Below are 15520 nucleotides of genomic sequence, written 5' to 3'. Positions count from 1 at the left end.
ACACGCAAACCGGATGGCATTTCAGTGCGAAGCGCGCGTCGGGTGTGGTGGGTCCCCGGGTCCTTCCTCCTGGTAATTATGTTTATATTTTACATCTATGCAGTATCTATAGTGTTTTGTTAGGCTGTTCAGCTGACTGTCTTATCTCTTTATGGGTACGTTGCAAAGTTTCATGTGTATAGATATATGTTATACTTTATGTGAACAAATTACTTTGATGGATCTCATGTTACACATGCACTTATTTTGCATCCCATTTATATCTATATTTATGTAATATCGAGTTGGATTTCCTCTTTACAGTAGTTTTTTACTGTCTTAATTGTTCATACTGAGGTTGTTTCCTGTGTGTGACCCACTGTTGCTGCCGCACTGGTGGTTACTGCCCCAGGTATTTTTATTGTTGTTTTTACATTTTCTTGTATGTACTAATAAAGTTTATATATTTTATTTTTTGGCTCTAGTGTGAGGGTGTTTCTTTTTGGTATTTTGTTATGGTTGTACCTTCATAGCCTTGTTAGGGATATCATTTTGGTGTTTTTTGTCATTGTCCTGTTGAAAAATAAATGATGGTCCAAATACACGCAAACCGGATGGAATAGCATGCTGCTGCAAGATGCTGTGGTAGCCATGCTGGTTTAGTATGCCTTCAATTTTGACTAAATCCCCAACAATGTCACCAGCAAAGCACCCCCAGACCTCCTCCTCCATGCTTTACAGTGGGAACCAAGCATGTAGAGTCCATCTGTTCACCTTTTCTGCGTCGCACAAAGACACGGTGGTTGGAACCAAAGATCTCAAATTTGGACTCATCAGACCAAAGCACAGATTTCCACTGGTCTAATGGCCATTCCTTGTATTATTTAGCCCAAACAAGTCTCTTCTGCTTGTTGCCTGTCCTTAGCAGTGGTTTCCGAGCAGGTATTTTACCATGAAGGCTTGCTGCACAAAGTCTCCTCTTAACAGTTGTTGTTGAGATGTGTCTGCTGCTAGAACTCTGTATGGCATTGACCTGGTCTCTAATCTGAGCAGCTGTTAACCTGCGATTTCTGAGGCTAGTGACTCGGATAAACTTATCCTCAGAAGCAGAGGTGACTCTTGTTCTTCCTTTCCTGGGGCGGTCTTCATGTGAGCCAGTTTCTTTGTAGCGCTTGATGGTTTTTGTAACTGCACTTGGGGACACTTTCAAAGTTTTCCCAATTTTTCGGACTGACTGACCTTCATTTCTTAAAGTAATGATGGCCACTCATTTTTCTTTACTTAGCTGCTTTTTTCTTGCCATAATACAAATTCTAACAGTCTATTCAGTAGGACTATCAGCTGTGTATCCACCACACTTCTGCTCAACACAACTGATAGTCCCAACCCCATTTATAAGGCAAGTAATCCCACTTATTAAACCTGACAGGGCACACCTGTGAAGTGAAAACCATTTCTGGTGACTACCTCTTGAAGCTCATCAAGAGAATGCCAAGAGTGTGCAAAGCAGTCATCAAAGCAAATGGTGGCTACTTTGAAGAACTTAGAATATAAGACATATTTTCAGTTGTTTCACACTTTTTTGTTAAGTATATAATTTCACATGTGTTAATTCATAGTTTTGATGCCTTCACTGTGAATTAACAATTTTCATAATCATGAAAATACAGAAAAATCTTTAAATGAGAAGGTGTGTCCAAACTTTTGGTCTGTACTATAACTGCAAGGCTTGCAGGCACTGCATGTGAGTGTATAGATCTCCCTGCATACATCAAAAGGCTCCATTACTGTCACCTGCTGCATATTTTATATATACCTAGCTGCAGTTATCCATGGCAATTTTTTTTTTAAGATTATGCCTGCTCATTTTGTTATAAATAGTGTTGAGCATTCCGATACCGCAAGTATCGGGTATCGGCCGATATTTGCTGTATCGGAATTCCAATACCGAGTTCCGATATTTTTGTGATATCGGAAATCGGAATCGGAAGTTCCCAGTGTATGGTTCCCAGGGTCTGGAGGAGAGGAGACTCTCTTTCAGGCCCTGGGATCCATATTCATGTAAAAAATAAAGAATTAAAATAAAAAATATGGATATACTCACCCCTCCGGCGGCCCCTGGACCTTAGCGATGTAACCAGCAGCCTCCGTTCCTAAGAATGCAGTGAGTTTAGGACCTGCGATGACGTCGTGGCTTGTGATTGGTCACGTGAGCAGTCACATGAGCTGTCACGCGACCAATCACAAGCCGCGACATCATCGAAGGTCCTTAACTCTGCATTCTTAAGAGCGGAGGCACCGCTAAGAGCAGGGGCCGCCGGAGGGGTGAGTATATCAATATTTTTTATTTTTATTCTTTATTTTATACATGAATATGGATCCCAGGGCCTGAAGGAGAGTTTCCTCTCCTTCAGACCCTGGGAACCATTCCGATATTTTGTGTCCCATTGATATGCATTGGTATCGGGTATCGGTATCGGCGAGATCCGATATTTTGCCGGTATCGGCCGATCCAATCCGATACCTTTGCATATCGGAAGGTATCGCTCAACACTAGTTATAAAGCAATCGATTGCCCCCTTTTTTTAAACATTTATTTGATTGGTCACGCTGCAGACTACAGCCAGGTCATTGCAATAAAAGAGTGTGAAAATTTGTCCTTTTGGGGGGCTACTATCTAATATTTTGTAGTGTCATAACATTTTTGGACACCATTTTGTTGCCTCCAAAAACTTTAGCTGGCCCCCAAAAAATTAGCTACAGTTGTAATATTTATCACTGTGTGTTGTACGACACACGCATAGCATATTATTGCGCTAAATATGTTACAATTTTAGCACTCCACTTTAATTTCTGGGTGTCATTGCCAACTTTTTGACAAAATTTTGGTGTGCAAAAAAAAAACACCACATTTTGATCAGTCTGTTGCATCAGTGGTGTCAAAATCTGTACTTTGCAGGCATACGCTGCATTCTTCTGTCTGCTACCTTTGGTCTACTGAGTATTTATTTTTAAAAATTTAAAAAACCAAAAAAATTATACAGTTTGTTATCCCCGTCACACACCTGGTGTATCTGTGGTGTAAAAATCTTCTGTTTGCAGGCATACGTTGCATTGTTCTGTCTGCTAGCCTTGGTGTACTCAGTATTTATTGTTTTACAAAACATAAATAAATAAAATTAAAGAAAATTTATACAGTCTTATGTAGCTTTGCAGGCATAAGTTGCATAGTTCTGTCTGCTATCTTTGTTCTACTCTTTTTTTCAAAAATACACCAAAACCCCCCCAAAAAATCTTCAGCTTCAACCAACACTGCCCGGTTAATCTTGATGCGTATTTGCTGTGTGATCTTCAATATGTTCTGCAGAAGAGCATTGGCCACATCCTAATTTCTCCCGATGTAAAAGAGCAGCCAATTATTCATATCTCGGGGGTGATCTGGATGGGACTCCTCTGTTCGCGCAACCAATCAGCAAACTGTGGATTATATTCAGCAGATTTGTCTTTTTGCATGATTTATTTCTGGAGGTGCGATTCTCCCTTCGAACTGCAGCGGTTCGGTATAAAAATTCAGCCCCCAGTCACGTAGCTCTTTCTGAATGCTGTCATCCTTGTGTATGTAGTTCATGAACTTCCCAACTTGCCACTCCTTCTATTCTGGTGGTAAGCGGGTGAGAACAGCCAGGTCTTTTATGACGTTGAAGTTGTTTCTCATTCTGTAGGTCGGTCTGTCTGTGGCTCCCGGCTTGGGCCTCCAGGGGATGTTCATGATTAGCGGCTGGATCATGTCTTTCACTTGTTCATTGCATTGGTTCTTATAGTAGTCCACAAAGCTGATCTCGCTTCCATGTGCCTTCTTGAAGGTGGACGCTGAAGTCATGTTCCAGGCGATCTCGTCTATACAGTAGGTTTTAGTGTTGGACTTGGTGAGGACAAACTGTCCGATCAGCTCCTTGCAGCAGGCATCCTGGAACCTCTGTGGGCCCCACGAGGAGTAGAGGTTGCTCATGATTTCGTGCACAGTCTCGTTCCTGAGGACTTTATGGCTGACATCAATGCTCAGCATGACGCTGGACTCATACTGGAGGATGGAGGTGGAAACCCCGTGCAGATAGCGAGTCGGTGGGCTCTGACTTCGGTGGCATCGCTCGGGTTGTAATAGTTACGTTCTATATGCTTGATATCCATTATCTTCAGGAGTCTTCGGGAAATTATGTTATAGAAATGGAAGCAGGTGGGCGAGGTTGGTGGAAGCTTGTTGGTCAGGGTGACTGTTATCCACACGTTCTCTCCATTTCGAGTTTGGCTGAACACCTCGGTGACCTTATTCAGTCTTTTTGGTAAAAACAACATGGTTCCATCAAACGCCTGTGCCTTCCCGATGGTTTCTTCATGCTGGTACAGGAGGCCATACCGCAAACGCTTGGACTCCATGGTGGGGTTGAAGTCAAGGTGATACTGGTACAGGGCCCGCTGTGGTCGGGACACCAGCTTCATGTGGTTGGTCACAAGAGCAATCTTGGTTCCAGAGGCGCCAGCTTTAGATTTTTGGACCTGTTCGATACTCTGTAAAAATAGAAGTGACCAAGGGCAAATAGATAAAACTCATCATCTGGGCAAATATAAACAAATCAAAACAAGTAATAACAATAGTTAGTACCCAGAATTAATAAATGCCATGGACTGAAAAGTAAGATTGGTTATCAAAAACATGCAAGAGAAAGGGAGAGGAAAAAAATCCAAACGATAACCTGTGGTCTTTTAATAAAAAATGCTTTATTGTGGAGGGCAAGGAAGCAATGGCGACAACAGATGGTCACCAGACAAAGTGTAGAAAGGGCACTGAAAACCATACATGCCATATTATAAATATAGTACACACTCTATATAGGTAACAAAAAGGCAGTAGATGTATCCAAAGGCATATGGAAGATAATGTATATATATACTAGATTATATCTCATACAGGCCAGTGCCATCCCAGCTCATAATAGAGCCTAAAATCATGCTAAATGGAAATAGAAAGAATAAATATAAATAAATAGCAAGAATACATCACCCCAAAATGCAGGCAAGTGCTGGCAGGTAAAAGGTCCCAGTGCCCGCCCCACTGCGCGTTTTGGAACACCTTCGTCAGGGAGCGCATTGTATAACAAACGGAAGTGGTATAAAAAGGCCACACACAGGAAATGAACCATGCAAGTGCTACGGAAGTACCTCAGCGCTCCTTAGCAACCACCCACACAACAGAGAGAGCGGCGCAGTCCAGGCTGTGCACACGGAAACACGTGGGGCCCCACGTGATCCGCTGGCAACTAATCCATGGACGTCGCCGCCCGCAAAAGATAATGGGTGGGCGCATGCGCTGAAGAAAATCCGAGGCTGAAGCCACCATCTATTCTAAGGGCAAGATGTAACCTACCACAGAAATAGCAGGATGGCAGATTTAACCATATAGTAGCCGCAATGGCTCCAATGTTAGTGTGTCACCTTTAAAAGCACTAAGGTCAGTAACTGAAAAACGGAGCAAAGAACTAACATAACGATATATAAATGAAACACATCAAACTAAAGGGAGGACAAAGAGTGTAAAAATACACACATAATCTATCACTGTTATCTATTTTATAACCCATCGCGTGTTCAGGCTACATTCATAAAGTCAGATTATACATGTACATATCATACAATTATTGACATATACAGTAGAAGATTACATCATAGGGTATAGATAGATAGTAATAGCACAGGGTAGGATATAGTCTTTCACTGATATCACTCCGCATAGATGTCCAAACAGATAGTACATTGGATAGTTTCATATCTTCAGTCTTGTGCCATAAAGAAGACAAAGATTCCATTACCATGGCCAGAAAATAAAAAGGAATACGAATCTAAAAACATAAAAATATTATTAAAACAAGTCGGATGACAATCCACAGTCACAAGAGAACCTCACAGTCAAATGATCACAAAAAAGGGGCAAAGCTAATATTTTCATTTAGACCAAGGGGGTGTGCAGTCCATAGTGTCCATATCTACCTAGATTCAAGACATGCCAGTTTGGTAGAGAGTTTACCACCCCGTATTTGAACATCTAACGAATCAATTCCCCGAAACCTAATCAATTTACCATTACTCCCATGGAATATTTTGACGTGTCTTGGGAGTGTCTTCAAAGTAGAAATATCCATACAACTTGCTGCTGCTTCAATACCTAACACGTGTTCACGTACGCGGACTTTCAGTTGGCGGGACGTAAGCCCTACATAAATTAAGCCACAAGGGCATGTGGCATAATAAATCACGAAACGTGTAGTACATGTGATTGTTTTTTAATTTTAAAGTTTTTTCCACCACTAGAATCAGAGAATGTGTTAATGCGATCCACATTGGGGCACGCCACGCAATGGCCGCACGGAAAGGAACCACACCATGGAGCGGCATTGTCTAGAAAAGCAACTCTTGGTATTCCTTCGTAATGACTCTGTGTCAGATGATCTTTTAAATTCCTAGCCTGCCTAAATGACATTAGGGGATGATCCGGTAGGATTTTAGAGATAGTCTTATCCACCTTAAGGATAGGCCAAGATTTTAATAATGCCTCATGAATTTTAGTAGCTTGGGAATTAAAGTTAGTTACAAAACGTAACTGCTTATCAGACTGCGAAGATCTACTTGCTGAATTATTATAAAGAAGGGATGCCCGAGAGGTTGTCCAGATGGTACAGCCCCAATAATATGAGATGGATGGCATGAAGATGCATGCAGTAAAGTGTTTGTTGATGTTGGCTTACGAAACATGTCATTCCTTACCATGACATTCAAAAATTCAACCCTTTCCATATCCCAGTTATATGTCAGGTGAATGTTCAAATCATTGTCATTCAAAGCTGCCATTCCACATTTATGGCAGCTTTGAATGACAATGATTTGAACATTCACCTGACATATAACTGGGATATGGAAAGAGTTGAATTTTTGGATGTCATGGTAAGGAAGGATTCTTCTGGCATAGTACAAACTGACATGTTTCGTAAGTAGTGTTGAGCATTCCGATACTGCAAATATCGGGTATCGGACGATATTCGCGGTATCGGAATTCCGATACTTTCTCAATATCGGATACTGGAATCGGAAGTTCCCCTAGTGCAATGAGCCAGTTTGATTTAATTCAGCCAATGAGGAATCCTAAGAAGTGTTGGCACATCCTGTTATGCATGTTAGGCATGTAAGTAAGGGCATGGCTGTGATTGGCTGCTGAAATTATGTCATGATGCACTATAAAAGCCGCTGCTGCCATTTTGGGTTCACTCTGCTGTGAATTCAGTTAGGGACAAGACGCTGCTGTTCTGACTGAGGGATAGTTTGAGATATTTGCTTCATTGTGCTTTACCCAGGCTAATTTAGCAACCGCTGTATGAGAACCTTGTTTTTGCCTTGCAGCGCTGTTCAGGGCTGTCTGCAAGGTATGTGTGTGAGTGCAGCTCACGCTGTAGCCTGTTCTGCAGCCATAGCTGGTTGTAGTCAGCTCAGCGTGCGTCAGTGCCTCATACTGTTCCATTGTCCTCTTTTCAATTAGTGCTGCCTGTTGCACATTTTTTCTGACTTATCCTATTAGTGGGTTTCCATCCGTATCCTGCTAGATTGTGGAAAAACACTATATAGGATTACATAGAGAGCTTTTTTTGGCCTTGCAGCACTGTTCACGGCTGTCTGCATGGTCTGTGTGTGAGTGCAGCTCACGCTGTAGCCTGTTCTGCAGCCACAGCTGGTTGTAGTCAGCTCAGCATGCATCACTGCCTCATACTGTTCCATTGTCCTTTTTTCCATTAGTGCTGCCTGCTGCACATTGTTCCAGATTTATCCTATTTGTGGGTTTCCATCCGTATCCTGCTAGATTGTGGAAAAACACTATATAGGAGTACATAGAGGAGCTTTTTTAGGCCTTGCAGGGCAGTTCACGGCTGCCTGCAAGGTCTCTGTGAGAGTTCAGCTCACGCTGTAGTCTGTTCTGCAAAAAAAACAAAAAGTTAATAAAGTTCACTAAACACTCCACTTTACAGTAGTGTAGGCCACATTAGTTAATATTAAAGTCTAGTCCACACTTTATAAAATTAGTGTTTCTTATACCTGTTAGCAGCTGTTCAGAAATAAGCACACTAAGCCTTTAGTACTTTTCTACCTATCTTTATCAGTCTACCAAAATGAAGAAGGCAGGGCGTAAGGCACGTGGTCATGGGCATGGAGTTTCTGCAGGGAGAGGACGTGGGGATTCTGTGCCTGCTGCGGGCACCGGTGACTCATCATCCCCCAGTTTTAGCAGGGAACAGTCCTTCATGCGCAGCTTTGTAGGATCTCGCCATACCCCACTGCTGCGGGATGAACAAATTGAAGCCGTTGTTGGATGGATGGCAGCTAACGCATCGACTTCAATTAGTTCCACATCCTCTCAGGCACAGAGCACTGAAGAGCACCCATCTGTCTCTTCACCACCTGCCAAATTGCCCAGGCAGTCAGAGAGCCCTGGACAGGAGCCATCTCTACTTCTGTTCTCTGAATCTCTTGGCTTGGAAAGAGGGGGCCAGCCAAGCAGCATTCGAGAAATGGAAGAAGAGGCAGTATGCAGTGAAGCCCAACTGCTTTGTCTCTCTGAATCTGAAGAGGCGGGTGGGCCAGTGCCTCCGGTCAGCACACCTCAGTACGCATCTGATCATGAGACTCAGGTGCCACTTTCTGGTGCGTACTGTGCTGCCGAGACTACCTAGGAGAAGCAGTCATTGGAAGAGGGTAGTGTAGATGATGAGGTCCTTGACCCATCATGGCGTGAGGTACAGGAAGGTGGTGGGAGCAGCTCTGAGGAAGAGATTCCCCGAACGGCCCAAAAAGAAGGGAGAGGGAGGGGGAAGACTGCGTTGCCTGTAGCCTCCACTTCGGCTCCCATTAGGAGCATGCCCCTTCCAAAAGCCAAAGCAGGTGCTCCCAAGACTTGCAGTGCCTGGTCCTTTTTTGACACAGTTGCAGATGACATTTGCTTTGTCAAATGAAAGCTGTGTAATCAGAAAGTCAAAAGAGGGAAAAGTGTCAGCAACCTCAATACCACAAATATGTGGAAACATGTGCGGACCAAGCACGTGGTGAAGTTACAAAAACACACTGAAGACCTAGGCCAACCTACAGCGGCACCTACCACCACTTCAGCTCGTGTTGTAGCCTCTTCCTCCAGCTCACACACAGCTGGTTCGGCTTCCTCACAGGATCGCCATGGAAGAACCTCTGGCACTGTTGTACAGAGACCCAGTGTAATTCCACCCACAGCACCATGTTCACTGTCATCCTCACATTCCCAGCCCAGTCTACAGCCATCAGTAGCACAGGCATGGGAGAAAAGGCAGCCATTCTCGGCAAACCACCCTAGAGCACAGGCTCTGAATGCTGGCATTGCAAAACTACTTTCCCTTGAAATGCTGTCATTCAGGCTGGTGGAGACTGACACCTTCCGTAATGGCATTGGCAGTCCCACAATACAACGTGCCCAGCCGCTTTTATTTCAGCAGGTAAGCCGTCCCTGCCCTGCAAAAGCATGTGGAGGGAAACATTAAACATGCTCTACTAAATGCCGTCAGTAGCAAGGTCCACCTCACCACCGATGCGTGGACCAGTCACCATGGACAGGGACGATACCTTTCCCTCACTGCCCATTGGGTAAATGTTGTGGAGCCGGGGACAGATCTTGAGAGTGGCGCTCTATGTGTTCTGCCAACTCCAAGGATTGCAGGAATCCAGTCTATACTCATTAAGTCCTCCTCATACTCCAGTTCCTCAGAATCACTGCTGCAGGAGCCGTCACGGTCTACCTCCACCTTGACCCGTGAATGCTTACCTGTTACAACCGATATGAGCACAGCCATGGCCAAACATCAACAGGCCGTATTTAAATTAACAGTCCGCACCGCATGCGCCGTGGCATGCGCTTAGGGATCAGCTGACACCACACAGTCTGAAGAAGGCGGAAGGAGATGAGTGAGAGGCGAAGATATGCACAGCGTATGCCCATGAATCCCAGCCCCGCAGTGTGAATAAATCAGAAGACACTGCGGGGTGGGATCTCTGGCAGCGCGGCCGCACAGGCGCAGTCAGCCTGACAATAAATGATGTCAGAAGACGGGCAGCGCTAACTGCGCATGCCCAAGGGATAACATAACAGTGCAGGCTCTGGGAGAGATTCAAACAACGCTCAGGAGGCGGCGCACGGTGCCAAGGGGGTATGAATGACAGCTGTGCCGAGTCTGATTTGGAAGGAATGTCCCGCCTCCAGGACGGTTTCATGGTATGAGGGGGCACATTTTATAAGTGTTAACTTCAGCGTGTGCAAGGAGCATAAGTAAAAGAGCCACCTTTTCCTTGTGCAGCATTAGTGTGCACAAGGTGGCTCTTTTAGTTACAAATGCCTGGGGGGGTTACAGGTTCCCTTTCAGCATGCTCCAATTAGGCCTCAGCCTACACTCTGTTTCTCCTGTAATCCCTGGGCTCCAACACCGCCAGTTGCTGCTAGGAAGTGCCGTCTGTACAGTCAACACATGCTCCAGTGTTTTGGGGTTCAGTAACTTCAGCTGATCCCCAGCTGTGTGTGCGGCAATTTCTCCTGCTCCCTCCACATTGACACCACTACAGATTTTAAACTTGCTACAATTAGGCCTCAGCCTACACTCTGTTTCTCATGTAATCCCTGGGCTCCAACACCGCCAGTTGCTGCTCAGAAGTGTCTTTGGCACGGGTACTCCCTCCTGCCCAGCCTGGTTCCAGCACGCCAGCTGTTTCCGGGTAGTGTCAAGGTCACTTTGCCTCCAATACGTTGTCCTGTTCGGTTGCGTTCGGGTTAGCTAACTCTATGGTGCCTGCAGTTTAGGTGCTTCCTATGTGGGCTTCGGGAACTGGCAATCAAGGCTGGTTCTGTAGAGCCAATAGAACAAGCTCCCTCTGTAGGACTGTGGGTTTTTAGTAACTACGGCCGGGTCGCGGCCTAGTAATTTTTTTTTCATGTGGACCTTCTGCTGCCTATCTGAGTTCCAGCACCATTAGCTGGTTCTTTGGAAGACAATCTTGAATAGGTCCCCCCTGGTTTCAGTACCGTCAGCTGGTTCCAGGCAGGACGTTTGGCTTAGGTACCTCCTTCTTTGTATCCGAGTTCCACCAACGTCTCGTGGTCCTTGGTAGTGCTTTCTGGCACGGGTACCTCCTGCTTGGTAACCGGGTTCCAGTACTGTCAGCTGGACCTCGGTAGTTCCATTGGCTCTTGTACCTTCTGCTCCCCATCCTGGTTCCAGTACCATCAGCTGGTTCCAGGCAGAGCCTTTGGCTTAGCTACCTCCTTCTGGGTATCCGAGTTCCACCAACGTCTGGTGGTCCTTGTTAGTGCTTTCTGGCACGGGTACCTCCTGCTTAGTAACTGGGTTCCAGTACCGTCAGCTGGTCCTCGGTAGGTCCATTGGCTCTTGTACCGTCTGCTACCCATCCGGGTTCCAGTACTGTCAGCTGGTTCTCGGCAGTGTCTTTTGTTCTTGTACCTTCTGCTCCCCATCCTGGTTCCAGTACCGTCAGCTGGTTCCAGGCAGAGCCTTTGGCTTAGGTACCTCCTTTTGTGTATCCAAGTTCCACCAACATCTGGTGGTCCTTGGTAGTGCTTTCTGGCATGGGTACCTCCTGCTTAGTAACCGGGTTCCAGTACCGTCAGCTGGTCCTCGGTAGTTCTAATGGCTGTTGTACCTTCGGCTACCCATCTGGGTTCCAGTACCCTCAGCTGGTTCTCGGCAGTGTCTTTGGCTCTTGTACCTTCTGCTCCCCATCCTGGTTCCAGTACCGTCAGCTGGTTCCAGGCAGAGCCTTTGGCTTAGGTGCCTCCTTCTGGGTATCCGAGTTCCACCAATGTGTGGTGGTCCTTGGTAGTGCTTTCTGGCACGGGTACCTCCTGCTTAGTAACCGGGTTCCAGTACCATCAGCTGGTCCTCGGTTGTTCCATTGGCTCTTGTACCTTCAGGTAGCCATCCGGGTTCCAGTACAGTACCGTCAGCTGGTTCTTGGCAGTTCCTCAGCCTTCTTGTACCTTCTGCTACATTTCCAAGGTCAAGCTTTTGGAAATCGTTTTTGCTAATCACTCTGGATCTCCCTGATGACGACCCTAAAGACGACGACCCTGAAGACCACCCCAAAGAAGACAATGACCCCGGAGACGACGACCCTGGAGACGACGACCCTGAAGATCACCCCGAAGAAGACGACGACCCTGGAGACGACGACCCTGGAGACGACCACCCTGAAGACCAAGAAGCAGAAGAACAGGAAGCTGCAGAACAAAAAGCAGTAGAACATTAAGCATAAGACTTAAAATCAGAGCAAAAGATATTATCTAAATTATTAGCAGAAGAAGATTAAGCAGTGTATGGGGGTGAGTCCGTTCCTCCTCATAGTACCCTTGGAAAAAACCTGCTGCTGCAGGCCAAACTGAACGCGGACAACTCCTGTTGTAAATCTTTTGTGACAGGCAGAACGGAAGGTGTAATCTTCAAACTTTTATAGATAACAACTACAGGAATGCCTGTCACAAATAATAATATGATGAAGAAGAAGAATATGAAGAAGATGAAGAAGTAGAATATGAAGAAGAAGAATAGTTGAATAAAAAGAATATGAAGAATGTAAAAAAAAAGAATAATAGGAAGAAGGTGAAGAAGAAGGAGATGAATAAGGTGAAGGAGAAGTTGATGAAAAAGATGCTGCTGCCGAGGATGATGAAGAAAGTGTGGGAGAAGTAAAAAAGAAGGTGAAGAGCATGGAAGTAGTGAAACATAAATATCTGACAAAATATAAAAAAGCTTAACAGTCAATATCTTTGTAACTCCGAACGTCTTAAAAAAAAATTAATTCCTGCTATTCCATTTGATTGGGCTAAACCTCTATGCCTTTAATGTCTCCTCCACCTCCCCCAATACATCCAACATTATTCTTAGTTGTTTTCCTTCATGTAGAATTAACCTACAAGAAAAGAAAGGGTTTATTTAAATTCCCATATTTTTGTCCCATTGACTTGCATTGGTATCGGGTATCGGTATCGGCGATATCTGATATTTTTTTGGATATCGGCCGATCCAATCCGATACCGATATTTCCGAATATCGGAGGGTATCGCTCAACACTATTCGTAAGCCAAGATCAACAAATACTTTATTGCATGCATCTTCATGCCATCCATCTCATGTACTTTGAAGACAGTCCCAAGACACTTCAAAATATTCCATGGGAGTAATGGTAAATTGATTAGGTTTCGGGGAATTGATTAGTTAGATGTTGGAATACAGGGTGGTAAACTCTCTACCAAACTAGCATGTCTTGAATCTAGGTGGATATGGACACTACGGACTGTACACCCCTTGGTCTAAATGAAAGTCTTAGCTTTACCCTTTTTTGTGATCATTTGACTGTGAGGTTCTCATGTGACTGTGGATTGTCATCCGACTTGTTTTAATAATATTTTTATGTTTTTAGATCCGTATTCCTTTTTATTTTCTGGCAATGGTAACGGAATCTTTGTCTTCTTTATGGCACAAGACTGAAGATATGAAACTATCCAATGTACTATCTGTTTGGACATCTATGCGGAGTGATATCAGTGAAAGACTATATCCTACCCTGTGCTATTAACTATCTATCTATACCCTATGATGTAATCTTCTACTGTATATGTCAATAATTGTATGATATGTATATGTATAATCTGACTTTATGAATGTAGCCTGAACACGCGATGGGTTATAAAATAGATAACAGTGATAGATTATGTGTATATTTTTGCACTCTTTGTCCTCCCTTTAGTTTGATGTGTTTCATTTATATACAGTATCGTTATGTTAGTTCTTTGTTCCGTTTTTCAGTTACTGACCTTAGTGCTTTTAAAGGTGACATATTAACATTGGAGCCATTGCGGCTACTATATGGTTAAATCTGCTATTCCGCTATTTCTGTGGTAGGTTACATCTTGCCCTTAGAATAGATGATGGCTTCAGCCTTGGATTTTCTTCAGTGCATGCGCCTACCCATTATCCTTTGCGGGCGGCGACGTCCATGGATTAGTTGCCAGCGGATCACGTGGGGCCCCACGTGTATCCGCACGCACAGCCTGGACTGTGCCGCTCTCTCTGTTGTGTGGGTGGTTGCTAAGGAGCGCTGAGGTACTTCCGGAGCACTTGCATGGTTCATTTCCTGTGTGTGGCCTTTTTATACCACTTCCGTTTGCTATACAATGCGCCCCATGATGAAGGTGTTTCCGAAACGCGCGTTGGGGCGGGCACTGGGACCTTTTACCTGCCAGCACTTGCCTGCACTTTGGGGTGACGTATTCTTGCTATTTATTTATATTTATTCTTTCTATTTCTCTAGCATTATTTTAGGCTCTATTATGAGCTGGGATGGCACTGGCCTGTATGAGATATAATCTAGTATATATATACATTATCTTCCATATACCTTTGGATACATCTACTGCCTTTTTGTTACCTATATAGAGTGTGTACTATATTTATAATATGGCATGTATGGTTTTCAGTGCCCTTTCTACACTTTGTCTGGTGACTATCTGTTGTCGCCATCGCTTCCTTGCCCTCCACAATAAAGCATGTTTTATTAAAAGACCACAGGTTATCGTTTGGATTTTTTTCCTCCCCCTTTCTGCTGTTCGATAGTCTGCAAGGTGTTCACCCCGACATCATGGAAGTCACGCCTACTGCCGCCCCATTCACCGATAGACAATTCTGCAAGTCTGCCAGACACCTGCAGAACCTCGGGCGATGGTCTCTCTGCGGCAGACCTCTCTGGCACCCTCTTCCGACTAGCAAAGGTTCAGGCTCTGGTTGCTGAGATTGGACTGCTGACCGGGGTCCTTGGGTCTGCTATACCTGTCCAGGTGGTCTTTGCGGGGCTTGCTCCTGCACACGAGCTCGGCCACGGGCCCGGGATCTTACTCATCAGCTCATATTTACTTCGTACACAATCCATGCACTAGTGTTTATTGTGCCTAGTTTTTAATGAGACCTTCATCAATGTTTCCTCATTCTCCACCACTAGATCACCATGGTTGTATGCTGCTACAGCCATTCAATTTTTGGGCAAGGGTATCTATGATACTACCCATAAATAAATTTTTAAAGCTGTAACCCCCATTTGGAAACGTTTGTCAGGCCATGTACTTAGTGCATGGGCATTACAAGCCTAGGAGACCGGCTCCTTTAAATTGAGCCTAGTTTTTAATGAGGCCTTCCTCCACCTCATCATTTTCCACCACTAGATCACCAGGGTTCACATGTTTCGTGCTGCTACAGACAGTCAATTTTTTGGCAAGGGTGTCTGTGATCCCAATTAAATATTTTTTTTAAATGTATTCCCCATGGGGAAAGGTTTATCAGCCCATACACTTAGTGTATGGGCATTACAAGTATAGGAGACCCTCTCCTTTAAATTGGGCCTAGTTTTTAATGAGGCCTTCCTCCAC

The 15520-nt window shown here is 44.6% G+C and overlaps 1 pseudogene; it reads right to left on the bottom strand.

Annotated features, from left to right (window-relative positions):
* Positions 1-3631: 3631 nt before the first annotated feature.
* On the bottom strand, positions 3632-15005 carry LOC143783255 (piwi-like protein 1 pseudogene; annotated as a pseudogene).
* Between the last annotated feature and the right edge of the window lie 515 nt (positions 15006-15520).

The sequence above is a fragment of the Ranitomeya variabilis genome, chromosome 6 (genome assembly GCF_051348905.1).
Source record: "Ranitomeya variabilis isolate aRanVar5 chromosome 6, aRanVar5.hap1, whole genome shotgun sequence".
NCBI lineage: Eukaryota > Metazoa > Chordata > Amphibia > Anura > Dendrobatidae > Ranitomeya > Ranitomeya variabilis.
The sequence above is the reverse complement of the archived record's forward strand: the minus strand, read 5'-3'. Positions and strand labels throughout refer to the sequence as shown.